The sequence below is a fragment of the Ixodes scapularis genome, unplaced genomic scaffold, assembly GCF_016920785.2.
Source record: "Ixodes scapularis isolate PalLabHiFi unplaced genomic scaffold, ASM1692078v2 PGA_scaffold7__128_contigs__length_106722199, whole genome shotgun sequence".
NCBI lineage: Eukaryota > Metazoa > Arthropoda > Arachnida > Ixodida > Ixodidae > Ixodes > Ixodes scapularis.
The window spans coordinates 57,773,895-57,790,521 of NW_024609882.1; positions in this window are offsets into that span (position 1 = coordinate 57,773,895).

Sequence of the window (16,627 nt, forward strand, 5' to 3'; positions counted from 1 at the left end):
GTGCTCTAATTCGGCTTTACAGGGAGTTGTAAACGGCTTTCACTTTTTTCCCCTTTGTTTTCCTCTGCCGGCGGCTCCGTCGTAGAGGGAGAGGGAATGTAAAAGGGAGCTCGAATTTCAAAGAAGCAAACTGTCGATGGATCTAGGCAAAAAAACGCACTACCAAATTAGCCTACTCATGGTGATGCCGCCTGAAGGGAGAGAGAAAGAAGCGCTACGGCCTTATGCTCTAGGTGGTGTTTGCTCCGCACGTAGGCGCGCCGTGCTGAGTCATCCAATCTCTAAACACAATCCCCCCTCTCACCGCGCGTCACGCATGGCACTGACAAACATACTGATTGACACCGGGGTTTTTCGTCGACACAAATGTTCCAATGCTCACGCATTAAGCATATTTGATGCGCGTATGTTTATACAGCCGGAAGTTTATCTGCCTCAGTGGGCGTCTGATGTCTCAGCTCTCAAGGCCCGTTCACACTCTTGCAACCGAGTACGACCGAGAGATACCAGACCGGTTTTTAAGCCTCTTGCGATCTCTTAGGACCAGCTCCGCTGCCGCGCATCCGGTCCTAAGAAGTCGCGAAAGGCTTAAAAACCGGTCTGGTCTCTCTCGGTCTTACTCAGTCGCAAGAGTGTGAACGGCGCTTCAATGAGCAATTTGGCCAGTGTGGTGCAACCGCTAGCTTGGGGTCTTGAACGTGCACCACGCAGTAGTGATACACGACCGCACGCCGGTACGATGCTCACCCAGATCAAAACAGGCAGGGGTGTGGATTAAACCCAGAATCCCTGGGTTCTGCAGCGAGCTGGTGTGAGCTAGTTCACTTGGCCACCGATTCCCCTTACTTAGAAGACTCTTAGCTCACAGACAAGCAGAGAAACAGAGAGATTAGGAGATAAGAGCGCGTGGTGACGTCAGAACGCTTAGCTCTAATAGGAAGGATTGTTGGTTGACGCAAGTGCTAGCTGCATTTGTTTCAGCTCATTGATTGAATGAGTTTGATCGCCCAACTGCAGCGCACAGCGTTCGAACGCAAGGCAGTGCGCAAAGAGCAAACGGCGGTCTTATTCACCCTGATTGGAAGAAGACCGCGACAAGAGACAGCGGCAGCTAGCCATTACGCCTACTAATCCCTCCAATCAGAGCATGGCGCTCTGACGGCCACGCCCTCTCGTATCTTCTCCTCTCTCTTAAATTACATCCGTATATCCGCTGTTATTTCTGCTGCCTCTACAGAGAAAGGACTTTCAATTACGGTTTTCGGCACACTAGTGGTTACCCCCATATATAGCATTGCCGGCACGGTTGATTGCCTAATGCAATAAACCCGTTGCAAAAATCCCAGAAGGCCGCGTGCGGAGCGCTAATGGAATTATGGGGAGCTCTTGCATGCTCCTACTTGTTGCCGATGCCTCTACTAGGTGACACTGCCGAGATCGAGATCGAACCTGCTGTAGCAGTCACATTCGTCGACTGCTACAGCATTTTCTATACACCAAATTCCCAAAATTCTGCTTGATGCATGCATGCATTCATTCATTCATTCATTCATTCATTCATAGATTCATTCATTCATTTATTCATTCACATATTTGAGTGTCCCACAAAATAATTCATAGAGCCCGAAGCGAAGAAGTAGCATAGAACGGTTAAGTATTGCAGCAGGTCTCTTAGTAGTAGATAAAAAATAAAAATAAACGAACAATTAAGAAGAAGGTTTGCTCGACTGACGATTTGGTGAAAAACCTAGGGCAGACTTTGACATGCAGCGCAGCGCAAAAAATCAACGCTGATTTGGAATTTTGTGAGCGCTATATTCGTCCTCATCTTTTTTTTTCTGTTTTGTCTCGTAAATTGGTAGACCGTTTAGCACCGTACAACCTTGTACTTAAAAAACAAAACAAAAAAACTTTAAATAAATTGTTTTATGTTTGTGCCGCAAACAGTTGCACAGGTCATCTCGTTGTAATGAGTTGTACAGCGAAATTGTTAATATGCTGTGCTGGCTTAGTACCGCCTGCCTGTTTACGAACTGATCGTAAATGTTTCAGATTGACTTAATCTGTTCTTGAAAGAGGGAAGTCGTCACAATCGAGAAGAACAAAGTTTAATGTTTCATTGTCGAGTACTGTGCTTTTACGATGTTCCTCCTTCGAACCTCTTGTTCTCGAATGACGCACACACGACGAAGCGACCGGCACGGAGCGCTGGGCACTTCTGCACTTGTCTTGCGCCTTGGTCGCAGAACTCGGAGCAACGGTGACACTATTTTCAAGACTATGAAACGTGAGGGCACAAACAAAAATCCGCTCGCTTTTGTTGTTCCTTCCCACCTTTGCCTTTTTGATCGTGTTCAATTTTTGCTATGAATAGTAACGTTAAAGAGTGCATGAAACGATATCGGGTATGAATGTTGATGACTTTGCCGAGGCGTGTTGGTCCTAGTCTCGCCCAAGTATAGTCGCACATACCCCCACTGATTCAGAAGCTTTTTGGTCGCGGTAAAATTGCGAGGATGAAATGGGAATATCTTTTCAATCTTGCCTTCGCGAAACTTGATGATGTAATTGTGGGATCGAAACCACCCGCCTGACGACAGTCGTGTGCGGCTCATGGGTTGGACGCGAGAACTGCGTAAGCACTAGACTTTGGCTTGTAACAATCAATGCCTTGGCGGACACTAGGGTAGATGCTCGCGTCCAACCACTGCAGTGATGAGAATAGCCGAACTCTAACAATGCCTGAAATTCGTACATTGCCCACCCCAGCGCGTGGGTATGATTAACGTTGGCGGCAAAAGATAGGCACCAGGCCACGTGGCCGCTTAATCTGGCCTCGAGTTGAAGAAATGAAGAATGCTCAAATTTCTCGAATTTTTCTAAACATAGATAGAATTAGGAGAGCATGTCGGGTAAACATCTTGGTATGCGTACGCGGAAGAAGACAAGGGACGCACCAAAAGACGCCAATCTCGGACGCGTGTCTGACGTGCTTTTGTGTTTCCCTTGACTGCTTTTGCGTTTGCACAAGAAGAATATTTTGGCGATTGTAGAACCATTATCACATCTAGGCAGTTGGTATTTGCTTTTCAGCTCGCAAAATCAGATAGAAGCTCGTGTTCATTGCGCGGATTGTTCAAAATTAGAGTATATACTTTGCTGTTTGCTTGCGAAGTTGGATTCTTATCTTGGGATTAAAAGGGTCTGCTGATTAGTTAGTCACTCAAGTTCACATACCTTGTGAACGATACTAACTACTCACCCATTCCCAAATGTTTGCAGCGCGTGAAAGCCACCATCCAATTCTAGGTGCGTACAACAGGTGCCAGAAGGCCTAAGTGAATGGGAAGAGGCCAGAATGACGCAATCCCTCGTTTGCTCCACGTAACCTATCCACAGTGACCAAACCACCTTCTACAATGCCCAAAGCACGGCAGCTTAAAACAAAATTTATACACTCAACCAAAACCTCAACCCAACATATGGGGGTAGTTTTTTCGTTTTACCTATTCATGTTATTGACGAGAATTACTTTATGTCCCATAATTTAGCGTCGACAATTACATGTTTCTTTCACAGTTTTGGTGACATAACGTCCCTTGCACAGTGACCTACTCCATAGGAGCAAACACTGTCGAGGTACCTTATACATGTCACAAATAAGTATGACTTACTGCCATAATTTCAATTTGATTTCAGTAAACACCGTTCAGCGAAATTAGATTTGTTAGTTCGAAGAATTCATATATTACAACACTTCGTTGAAAAAAAAGAAAAAAAAGGAGGTAGTTCGCGTGCTTTTTCCAAAAGCCTTTGCCTTTGTTGACAATAACAATCTCCTTAGTAAACATGATTATTACGGTATTCGAAGGTTACCCTTATTTCTCCTTAATTCATATTTTGGACATCATTTTTAATATGTTAATATTTTTGGGATATTCGTGGGATAAGGAACGTACATTTTAAGTGTTCCATGGGAAAGCATTTCGGGGCCCTTTCTTAGCCGATGTATAAATGATATTATGAAAATGGATGATATTACTAAATTTGTAATCTGCGGGCGGCATCAGTATATTCTTTTCCTCTTCGAGCAACGATCAACGTGCAAATGCTGTCATTTCACTTTATCCATGGTAAAGTTATGCGTATGAGATGATAGACTAAGCTTTAACACCGTTAAAACAAAGGCTTTCACTTTGCGCCCTTTAGATATAACATTTCTAACGACCAGGATAATTTTATTTAACTCAATTTCTATAAAAATGTGAATAATTTGAAAACAGAGGGTGTATTTTTTGTTACTATGCCGAGTACATTCACATTAATGATTTGATTATAAATTTGTCACGTGTAGTGATTTTTAAAATAACCGTCACCAATTCTGAACTCTGTTTTTCTATTAAAATAATTATTTATAATACATTAGTTCCTTTCCACTTGAAGGTGCCCTGAACAGCCTCCTTAGATCGCCTAAATGTGGCGATAACTCACTCTGTGGCATCTAAGCATCCTAGAAATTTATAAATCATAACAATGTGCTGCCGATATTTGTATAAAAAACAGTCAAAGATCGACATTATTTCCGCTGACGGCCGGAGATAATTTCGGCAGCCAGGACTGCACGCGCGCAATGAAAACCCGACATTTCTTTAAAATTAAGAACGCTGTCATTTAAGAAGTCTATAGGCTTTTCTCAGATGATAGAAGCAAGTAAGAGTAGTAAAAAAATATTTTCCGCGGAGAGGGATTATAATTCTGCAATAATCGTCTTAAAAAACACAGAGCTATGTTTTTACCCCTTTTTTTGTGGGAGTGAGGTGTTGGGTCGTCAGCTCTCGAGGACTTGAGCGCTCTTTGGGTTGAATCGTAGTCCGGGCTGCCAGGGCAATGGGCCGCGCGTATTTGAGATATCACTTCGCGGTTCCAACTTTCAGAGGCCTTCGCTACTATTGACTGAGAGTGTCCCTGGTTTCGGAACAAGCTCTTCCCATCGCCGCAGAGGAAATCGGTGTGTTGCAATTATTGGTTGCTTTTTTAATAGGTACATCGGGCGCGTATAGTCATTATCTAGGGATTTCTAAGATGCTTAGAGCCAGCAGAAAGAGTTATCGCCATATTTATGCGATCTCAAAAACCTCCCCAGGCACCTTTAAGTTATTGCAGCCTTGTCTTACGTGCAGCCTAAGAAACCAATCTTAGCACTATTTATGAAGAAAAATATAGCGTTGAGAGCTTTATACAAGACCCTCTATTATTCACATGTCGAGACCGCGTTAAATATTTTGCAAAAATATGGCGCATATAATTATATAGGGTGTTCGCGCCACTTCCGGCCGCCATGACAGGGGGAGAGAAACTCTTCCGGTTCTCCTATGTTTACCTTGTGTATGGGTGGGTCCGCGACGTACCACTCTTGTTCCCCTAGGGAGCAATTGCGAGAGAGCTATACTCTAGAAATTCCCCTGCGTCGTGCTTTTGAATGGCGGATGAGCACCGGCACGAACAAAATGTGACAAGTGAAGTTCTTTCGAGTATGTGAAGACGACGCACGCCACCGACGCCGCCGAACCTGGGTGCTCGCGGGACGGTTGCATTAGCAGACGGTCCTAGCCTACTCCAATGTGTTGCCTACGGATTGCGCAACGACACTAACGTGAGGATTCGGCTCTGACGGCGCCTCGACCAACCATTTCTGTTTAACGATAGCTGATAAGACCGGGTCATTACGGAATGTATAAATGCAAGATAACGCGGTGCTCTGGGAAGAAACCTTGAATACCAACGCAGAAGACATTCAAAACATTAGACAATTGTGCATTACAGACGCTCACGTCGCGCTGAAAGAAACGGAATTAAAACTTTGCTAGCTTGTCTGCTAAAATCAAGACCCGGCTTGACACCCACTGCAGGGATGCTCGGCGCACATCTTCGGCGCCTGGGGGAGGTAGGCATCCATCTCCAATGATTGCCCTTCACGAAGTAGTAAAACGCGGTTAAGGACTATTAGTTTTTAAGTGGTTCTCAGGCATATCGAGCAGGCAGCTGGAATAGGGGATTGTGAAGTTGTGCCTACAATAACTCTGGCAGATTTGTAATATCTTTCAAGAACAAGTCCTTTTTTTTTGCCCAAGGAATCAGGAAGGAGTAAGTTTCGGGAGGTACCGCAGTTAGTCCTCAGCGGTGAAGATTATAAAGTACGCGCTACTCACCGCAGGTTCTTAAAGGAGCAGTGCAACAATATTCAATTGGAATGTTTTTCTCTTTACACGAGCTTACTGGCACACCTGGGACCCAAGGATACTCACACGCAACGCCATTGGCCAAGAAATTCCTTTGTTGCGGTGTAATTTCAAGGACAAAAGCGATGATTTTCATTCAATCTCTCCTTTGCAAAATTTGATGACGTAACTCGGGGATCGCAGTACACCCAAGTGACGATATTTGAATGTGGTTCATAGATTGGACCCGAGCATTGCGTGGGCACTCGACTTGGGCTCGTGACAATTGCTAGCTCGAGAGGCATTCGAATTGTGACCCGTGTCCAATCGCTGCAACGACGACAACAGCCGAGCCATAATAATGTCTGGAACTCAGCGCGTGTCCTGCGCTTTGCCAACCCCAGCGCGTGGCTATGATCAACACTGGCGGCATATAATCGGCTCCAAATCACCTGGCCGCTTGTTCTGGCTGCGAGTTGAGGGGGTGAACGCTGCTCGTTTTTCTTTAATTTTTTTCTGAGACTTCTATTGCGTGGGGTGAAAAATGAACGCATGTTTTATAGGTCATTAACGTTAGGGATCCGTTTTAAGCGATATTTGCGCAAAGTACAAAAATTGTTGCATAGCTCCTTAAATAACAAGCCAAACTAATAGGCAACCAGAAGCAGCGTACTTCCGCCGGAAGTTCGGCAATGTCTTTGTTTACGGTTTAACACCCTGCTGAGACTATGCGTTGCCCTCGAAAGCAAACAAAGAAATGGAACTCCAATTTTAACAGAACTCGCTACATTAAAACAAAATATTAAAATTTACCTGACTTGACATAATAAATAATGGAATGTTCTGAAATCAAAATTCAACTAAAGTAGACAAATGGCTAAGTGTATAGTTCGCAAGTTGCCACAGTTGCTATTATACTCATCCTTCGCCAAGGTAATCGGATTATAATTGCTATTATAATCAGATTACCTTGGGGAACAATGTCAAGTATTTGGGTGTTATTTTTTCATCCAACGTAACGTGGAGTAGTCATGTTGAATTTATAACGATGAAAGCAGGACGGGTACTTAACTTTATAAAAAGAAACTTTAAACACGCATCTCGTGACGTCAAAGAAACACTATACATTTCTAACGTACGTTCCTTATGAGAATATGCGGCTGTAGTATGGGATTCGAACACTAAAACCTTAATTAATAAACTTGAGGCCAGCCAAAATCGCTCTGTCCGTTTTGTTACTAACTCTTATCATTTTAATTCCAGAGTCACTGCATTAAAAAAAGTCATTGTCATGGGACTCGCTCGAACTTCGCCGGAGGTTATCAAGGCACTCTTTTCTGAATAAAGTGGTTCGTGAACGTACCAGCATTGATAAGAACATCTACCTAAAACCACCTACTTTTACTTCCCAGAGATTAGACCACTCGAAGAAAATACGGGAAATATCATGCCGCACATCTGTTTTTCAATCGTCATTTTTCCCACGAACCATAAATCAGTGGCATAGGCTCCCCGAAGCTATGGTTTCGGCTTTGGATGAAACATTTAATTGTCTTTTAAAAGCGAAGTCGAGAATGATCCATGACTAATGTGTTGTTTTGCATTGTGCTGATGCTAGCAGCTTACAGTAGATACGTGTATGTCCTGTTAAAATGTTTTTTTTGTGTGTGTGTGATTGCGCATTGGTATCACTTTTAGCAGATGTCACAATTCATTGATATGTTTTGCATCTCCATTTGTGTATTTGTTGTGTTAACATGTGAGTTACCCCCTACAATAATACCCCCAGGGCGAAATGTATGTAACGAATAAGTAAATAAAAATTATACGTTTCATTTTTTATATAATTTATGTGTGTTGTTTGCGTTGCTTGAACTACATAGTGACTTACATCACTGCCGATAAGGATCATAGCTCGTCAAGATTTGTACCAAACCTTTTTTTCTGTCACTCAACCACATTTCAAAATCTAAAAATAAACAAACATTATTATTATTATTATTATCATTATTAATATTGTTAATTATTGTGAATGTTATCTATATTATTAGACAAACTGTCCGGGCAATTTCTGTGAAGAGCGTTTTGCGCGTGGCATGTTTCACGGTCTGGACGGGTTTACTTTGTTTTCCTGTCAACAGTACACATCACGTTACCTGAAAATCCCCCTCCCGCATTTATTAAAATTCAGGAAATCACTTCGCATGAGAGTGGAGAAAGAGTAGGCCTTTATCATTCGCAACTCCGCTATCTCTAAAAGCGACTCTCGACGTTTTACGAGGTACGAAGTCACTCGTAGCTCCATCATAACTGCACCAAAACCGCTACAATTCCCTTATAAAAGTATACGAGATCTGCTAGGGATGTTTCAGAATCCCCTCCAATGAATTCGCGTATGCGTAAATTGTTTCTCCAAAAATGGTCTATAAGAAAATAAAGAAGTAATTTACATTGTTTTGTTCTTGTAAATCTTGTCCTGCTTTGCACATTTGCAGCGTCTTCGAGCCATGCACATGTCGCCTATATGTAGTTGCCAATTTAGCAACTTTTCCGCTAAAATTAGCATTTTTTACTCTGTTCAAGCGGAAGCTTTTTCCGGTTTGGCCGTGCAGGTTCCATATCGGTTTTCAAGTCATTTTACTGATCTTTTTACAGGTCTAAAATCTTTTCACTCATCAGTTTTTTAATCTTAAAAATGTCAAACTTAGGAGTACTTTAGAGTTTTCAGGTAGACACCCTTGCTTAATTAAAAAAATCATCAATGAGAGTTGTGATTCCTGCGCCATTGGGATATTAACATGGCAAACATTGAATCATGCATTAAAGTTATTTTGTCTTAATGTACGACTTGGGAAACATTCAGAAATAGAGGCCTATAGGTTCCTTAACTCCGTAAATGAATATAAAAATTCTAAAAAATACCAGACCAGTGGGTCGCCATTACTAAAGAAACATAATTTACTGGAAAGCACGCAAATTAGGAAGTTGAAGCTTTGAACTTTCAAGAAACTTTAGCGCAGGAAAATAGAAACGATGAAGGTGCATGCCGGTACGTATAGCCGCATGAAGTAACAACAAGGCAAAACAGTGGAGATTGTTTTGAGCATCGAAGTGGTCTGAGTCAGTCAGAACGAAGGAGTCCTCTCTGAGGATTGTTCTAATAATTCGTCTGTTGATCAACGAATTACTGCGGTACATTGAATTGAAACGTAATTTTTGCTTCGAGTCTTAAATTTGGTGTTTTAACGGCATTTGAACTTGTTATGCCGGGTTTCAAATTCACGAGTTGAAATTACTTTATTTTTATAGTCATTTGCAATGCCGCCCACGGTAGGCGCAGCGGTTTCTACAAAAACCGGCAATTTTTTGGGAACCTTGTCCTAACCTTTTCCTAACCACGCGTAAATTACTTTCTGTCGAATTGCGTGGCAGAGCGCACAGGTATTCGTTATTTTTTAAGACAGATTGTGTGAATATGTACGTATTAGTTTTGATGTGAGCAGAAAATAAATAATTTAAAATTATCATAACCACTTAGTGTTTATATATTATTCAAACTTTTTATTGTCTCTTTCTGTCTCATTAACGTCTAATCAAAAAGCTCATACTGGTGTCAGAAATACTTAAATTGCCCATTACTTTCAAGAGACAATCTCAAACCAAAATGTCCAAATATAAGCTAACTTTCGTTCTTTTTTTTTAATGGCGAATGGGGTTAGCCTATTTTCGGGAAGCGGGATTATCTATAAAGACAAGTCAATATTTCCCATCTGTTCACTCCGAACATTCCAAGGGAATATTTTCAAAAATAATAATAATAATAAAAAAAAGAAAAAAACAGGAGCTCTGAGTGAATTCAGACAATATTAGCATGAAATGAAGTTCAATGACACTTAAGGACTTGATGGCTTTAACAAAAGGAAGTTTCGTTTAGCTCCCCGAAAATTAAGTGTGAGCGGAAGCAAAACACACGCGAACGATCAGAAATGCAATTAGACGAAGGCGTTGGGAGAAGACAAAAGACAAAAAGAGAAAGAGAGAAAGGGGGTGGAGAGGACATCTCTATAATATCCACTGCGGACGGTTGATTAAAGCCTAAAGCGGTCATCGCAGGACTTCCCGTTCATCGCACACTGCAGCCCTTGATGCGTAGAGCGCGTGACGATGAAAGAAGGCGGTTAATGAAATGCGCTCCTATATTGCTGCCATCTCCCCCTTTCCCCTTATCCTCCTTCGTGCCTTTCAGTTTTAGTTGAATATATAAAGACGAGACATAGAACATCATGAGGGGCGCAGAAAATGAATATATGTGACCTACAAAGCCAGAAATAGGCATGATGATCGTCTAGTAAGAGAACGAAATAGTAAGGATATTCGTCGAAAATTTTTGCCCTTCCGGTTTTGAACGTGGATGTTTCTTTTTATTTACTTTTTTGTTCTAAATCGAGTTTGCTAGAACACTGACGAACTGACTTCGCATAAAATTACTTTTGTCTATTTGTTTATTTAGATTTCGAACTTTTTGGATATGCCAAAAGATAAACGGTTTTAGTATACATATCTCTGAATATTGAGATTACGGAGGAATTTAAAATCGGTGAGCGCAGCAGTTTAGAATACTGATTCTGCTTTTTGCAAAAGCGTAGTAATTCTTCACTTTCATGGTTCGTGAAACGTTGGTGCTTCAAATATTGCTCTCTGATTTAAAAAAAGAAGCCCCTAATTTTTTTTTGTCTCAAACGCTTCAAGATTGTGTCATAAAACAAAGAAAGATTAAAACTCAGAAAAAATACTGAAAAAAGTATGTCACCCACTCGCGTTCCAGAATATTCCTTTATTTTACCGGGATTTTCTTTTTGTCTGCCTTTGCAATGACCTACGTGGCAAAGATATTTATAACACCTGCAGGTTACTTTTCTGAAACATTTATATATGAGATTTATGAATGTCAAACAATATTGCTTTTGCTAGTCATGGTCTTCTTTGGTGCTCATAGCTTCAAAAAGGGAACGTTTCCGAACCTGGGGGGTTCTACAGTCCAGTGAGAAACCCCAGTACCTTCTTTTTTTTTCTTCCCCGGTATATAAACGTCGCAAAAATAAGTCTAAAACATTCTTACAAGGGGAAAAATATGATAAACAAATCTATCGCATAGTTTTTAATGCAATATAACTAAAAAGGCAATAATCATTTGTATGAAACTGAAATAGTGAAACAAGTAACCAGTCTTTTCGGCATTTGGGGCATCTGGGTTGCATAAAGGCAGCAGTACCCGTTGCCAAAATATGCTGATTAACTGTTGAAGTATTCGCCCGTGGCGCACCATCAAGAAGGGACAACATAATGAAGTGAAGCACCGATTACAAGATCTATATTATACATCGTAAACAAGTAACGGCAATGTTCATTTAGAACTGTTAAGGCTCTTCGCTTTTAGAATGATAGATTTATAAATTAATGGGAATTTTTTATTTCGCCCGTCTCCGGTGGTTCTAAAGCATCATTGAAGTATAATAAAACTGAATTCAAGAACGCTATTGCGATATATATATAGAATAAAGGTAAGGATCAACTTCTCGGAGAGCAAGTGCACGAATTATAATGCGATTATGTAGATTCATATTTTTTCCTACAATTGTTTCAGTTTCTCCAATACCCAGTATTGAAAAATCATTTCTTACATTGAACTAAATAAACGAAATTTTATTAATAACAGTTAAATGATTCGTTTACTTTTAAATTAGAGTCGTTTGCTCTAGTTTAAATTATTGTCAGTCACGAATAATTCTGAACTCAAGTTAAAGCGATGAATATTAAATTCTACAGAACCTAGGGGGCCGTACGTGCTACGTCAAATGGAGTTTCTAAACTACCTAAAAATACCTATAAAATTGCTTAGTCCTTTAAAGGCTATAACCGGCGGCTCTGGAACTATGGTTTTGATGTGTTTTCCATGAGCGTATGTTTCAAACGGCATCAAAGAAAATTATTAATGTGTGATAACTGTGACTGACATGGTAAAATGAGTAGTACCTCATAATTATCCAACTTTGGTCTTTGTGTGAAATTATCAGCACGATGAATAGCACGGAGTTTTGATCTTGAGTAATTGGCCAAATTGGAATTAGCACGATGAATAGAAACATCCCATAGTGTTTCGTATTTTTCTCTCATATCCTCCTTGTTTGAAGATAAATGTTTTAATATTAGTACTTGGCTGTAAGGTACACCTTTCTTGCTCTGTATAAAATGACAACTTTCCTAATTTAAGAACTGGCGTCTATCTGAAGGCTTTGCATATAATTTTGTTTCTAAATTTTTTTTTTACACTCCTCCGTTTGACACCAAGAAAGCATATTTCCGTGTCAGACTGCGCGATGTAAACTTAATTTCTTAGTTAAAATGTTCTGCGAAATTATTGTATTGATTAGGATTTGTGTGGAAATACATTTAGGAGACATTCTTCTAAAATCATAATGTAAACGTTTGCACAAGAAGAAAAAACGTGATATCCCATTGCTGCATTGTGTATTTGTTAGCAGTGATTCGTAAATGTGAAATGATTAAGTTTCAAAGTTGACTGCATCAATATATTTAAAGGGCAACTCCAATAAAAAAAAGTCGACCCTATAGAAATGGCTAATATATTTTTAGTAGGTCAGAATACGGTCATACCCAAAACATTACGCGAAACTGTTTCGCATTCCCGATTAAAAATAATATTAAAAATGTTCTACCGGCTGGGTTAGTGACCCAGGAGCCGGTGAGCAACACTGGTACCGAGTAAATCTAGTAAAGCAGCATTGGGCAATGACTTAGGTTTCGACCTATACTCTCGTACGGACGCCGCGGACGCTTCGTGTGCAGTGGCATTCTGCGATTCTGCGGACGGCAAGAGGTGCTTACCGCGTTACCTGTGCTCTATGTTTGTTTTTTTGCGTCCCTGGAAGTTCATTTAACTGCAGCATAGCTTCCGCCACCATGCGGAAGAGAGCGAAGCGGTGCTGCTCGCTCACGCACCTGTCGTGGAGCCAAGGAGACACTACGGACTCGCGTTGGGCAATACCGAGCACAACTTGTAGCGCTGTGGGTTTCACCAACAATCCGGTGCGCAACTCGTAGCTGCGGTTCCACAAATTCCCAAAAGACCGGAAAAGGCACAAGCTGTGAGTCGGTGCCGTTCGCCGGAAAGACTTCGGAAGATCGTGGACTCCTAGCTCCAACGCGAAGCTCTGCTTCCAGCACTTTAGGCCAGGCACCTACACTAGGGATATGCGGGTGCTGACTGCTGCGGGTTTCTCCACGAAACACGCGTCTTTGAAGAATTGTGCGGCGCCGTTGCTGTTTGAGTACCGTCCCCTGGCTGCTCCAGCACAAGCGGCCAGTTGCAGCAGGCTGCTGCAGGTCTAACTAGCTTACAAATAAAGGGACCTTACCTTTAACAACTTAGACCGCTTATAAATACCATCTGTCCATCGGTCTACCATTATTTCTTTTCTTTCGTTACGCAAGCAAGTAACAAATACAGTCGCGCTGCGCGCCGAGACTGACTGCGTCATATTTATAGCAGTAGGAATCGCTTTTCGACCTGTAAATTTATAAATACACGCTAAAACATACTACATTTGGTGTATATTTTCAAAGTGCAGCGGTAAAAAAGAAAATTTGCAACTTAACTTCTGTTTTAAAACTTCACGGGCCACTGAGCCGGACGCGTTGGTGTGCCGGCTCAGGAGCGCGGGAAGAGATCTACGTCATGTCGTCAATGGGTGGATGGATGGATGTTGGAGGCTATACCTTTGTAGCGGGCGGTTGCTTGCGCCACCTAGACTAAGTCTAGAAAAGACAGACATTTGAGTCCTCCTGACCTTCTGAGCCGATTTTCTCTTCCTAATTATCACCAAATAGTGTGGGGTAGTACCAGGATGACCTTTGGGGGATGGGCGAAAAACTAAACACGTCACACCCCTGCCTCTTCCCTCCTGCGAGGGAGTAGCGAAGTTTCCTCTGGTAAAACCTTGTCGGCGTTACCCGAGCACCGGACCCACTGGGGCACAGGGTTGAACTTTGGGCCAGAGCCACGAGGGAGGGAGTCCCAATTTTCCTGTCCCGCCTGTCCCCAGCTGTGCTAGTTAGTTGTGCATCATTCTTTTTTCCCTAAATAATTTCCACCAATCTTCTAAACGAAGCGAATTATCAGTGTTTCCGAGCTGCTTAAGCCAGTAGTTTCGGTTTCGACGGGCAGCCGGAACGAATCTTGAATACGCGATATCTACAAAACTATACACATTACCGAAAAACAAATAATATCTCGTGATTCAGGGTCGCCGACTTTGACTAAAGAGATAATAACCGAACAATCATGAAAACGGAGTGGAGTTGCCCTTAACACACTCTTGCTTACTACGGCCAGCCCATTGCCACTAGTAAAACTTGGAAAAGATGTCTATTTGCATGTCATTCATTAAATTAACATAATCGTAATACTAATTTACATATGACGTGACGTTAGCTGCCGTACCTTTACTGTGTTCACCAATAAACTCTGAGATGGGTTGTGTTTGTATGTACCTACTGCAGAAGTAATGGGTCTACCTGAGTATTTTGTCTTGTGTACCTCCCTTAGCATATAAATGTCCGCTTCTAAGGTTTGCTTGTAGGAGATATTTACAAATTGTTTTCACGATTTGTTTTTAATAAACGTTTTAATTGTTATTAAATCTCTCGTCAAAATTACGGTAGGCATCATTATCTAGCTTCCTACATAATTTAGTGTCATTAAGTTGTCTATTTTGTCTCGTTGTGTAACCAACTGTATTAACTATACATACACCGCCTCCTTTATCTCCTTAAGCTACTATCAGTCTATTTGGTATGTATTGTCTGCATTTGTATAATATGTTGTTCTTAAGAGGTCTCTGTTTTATACGCTAAAAAGGCGTCTCTTTGGTTTGCTTGTATGTATCTTACGACAATATCGTTTTGATTATCTAAGGGAGGTGTCCGAAAGATTTCCGCAGTATAGGTCTTTTGTAAGAGACTCCTTTAATTCCGAAGTAAGAGGCTCTTTTAAAAGATATATATTCAAGCAGTCTTGAAAATTTGTTGAAACAATTTTGTGTAATTGAAAAGAATTACTATGGTATAAGGAATAGGCTAACAGATCAAAACTTCAGCGAGAACTAAAGCATCATTTTGAGAAGTGTGTAAAAAGAAGAATTGCGAACACCGAGGTTTTCTCAAGCCACATCTTGTGAATTTAACTTAATTTAATTTATTTATACTCAAAAACACTCTTTCGAATGCATTACACGAGCGAGGATTTTTAAAAAGCAATGCAAAAGCACATTTAAAATAACTGATACAATATCAAAATTTACTTTTACCGGTTACAACATGGTATTCCACATCCCAAACACTCACAAAAACGGTCAAAATTCTAGATTATGCTAAATTCCACCTTACCTTCAGAGAGGATTATACAGTAGGACTAATCTATTGAATTGTTTCAGTTCAAAAACAAAACTTACCTTGGAAAACCGATGCAATCATTAAGAAATAGTTCTTTCACTCAGACATGACACGTGAATGTTTTTGAATACACCAAAGCACTGTTAAAATTCTAAGTCAAACTGTGGATTTAAAAACATGTCTTCTCATACCTTGTTGAATGCCAGCTCATTCTGTTCTGTTGCCATAGATTCCGTTAGAGCGTTCCACTCAGAAAAACACAACACCAGCGGAGGTGAAGAAAATAGATTAGTACGAAATGGAAAGGGTTCCACTTTCAGTGAGTTATCGATTCTTGCTGAAATATGTACTGCAAACCTACAGAATAAAAAAAATTGTCAATGCGCAGGCGAGCTGGCGTATGTTGATCATGATGTTAACATTCCGAGATTGGGAAGAAAACTTGAAAGAAAAAGTGTAAAGCACAGAAATAAGAGAACGGAAAAAAACGCCTCAATTTCTTTTAAGTTTCATACCAGGCTCAGGATTTTAGCATGATGATATACTGAATGATTGTCTAAAAGTGTAGTCACTGTAATATATATAATAATAAAAAACATGCGCGATATCTTTCGCTAATTTTGGGAGAAAATAAGCCCACATTTTGTTTAAACTTTTGATACTAAGTTTATAATACTCAGGGTTGGGATATTCACTATTCTTTTTTTAACTTGGGAAGAAAGCTTTTTAGTTCTCCAACAATGGCGTAACAAAATTCTAAGCTAACTTTATGTTTATATGCCTTACGTCGCTTAGTGGTAGTCACTCCTTTTTTCTTTTTAGTAAAAGTAACCTATAGTTGTTAATTGAAAATAATCAAGTGTAGCTGATACGCGTTTAGGAGATTATGATTGTGTGGCTAGTGAAATTAATGTTTTCATATATTGCTGTATGATAAT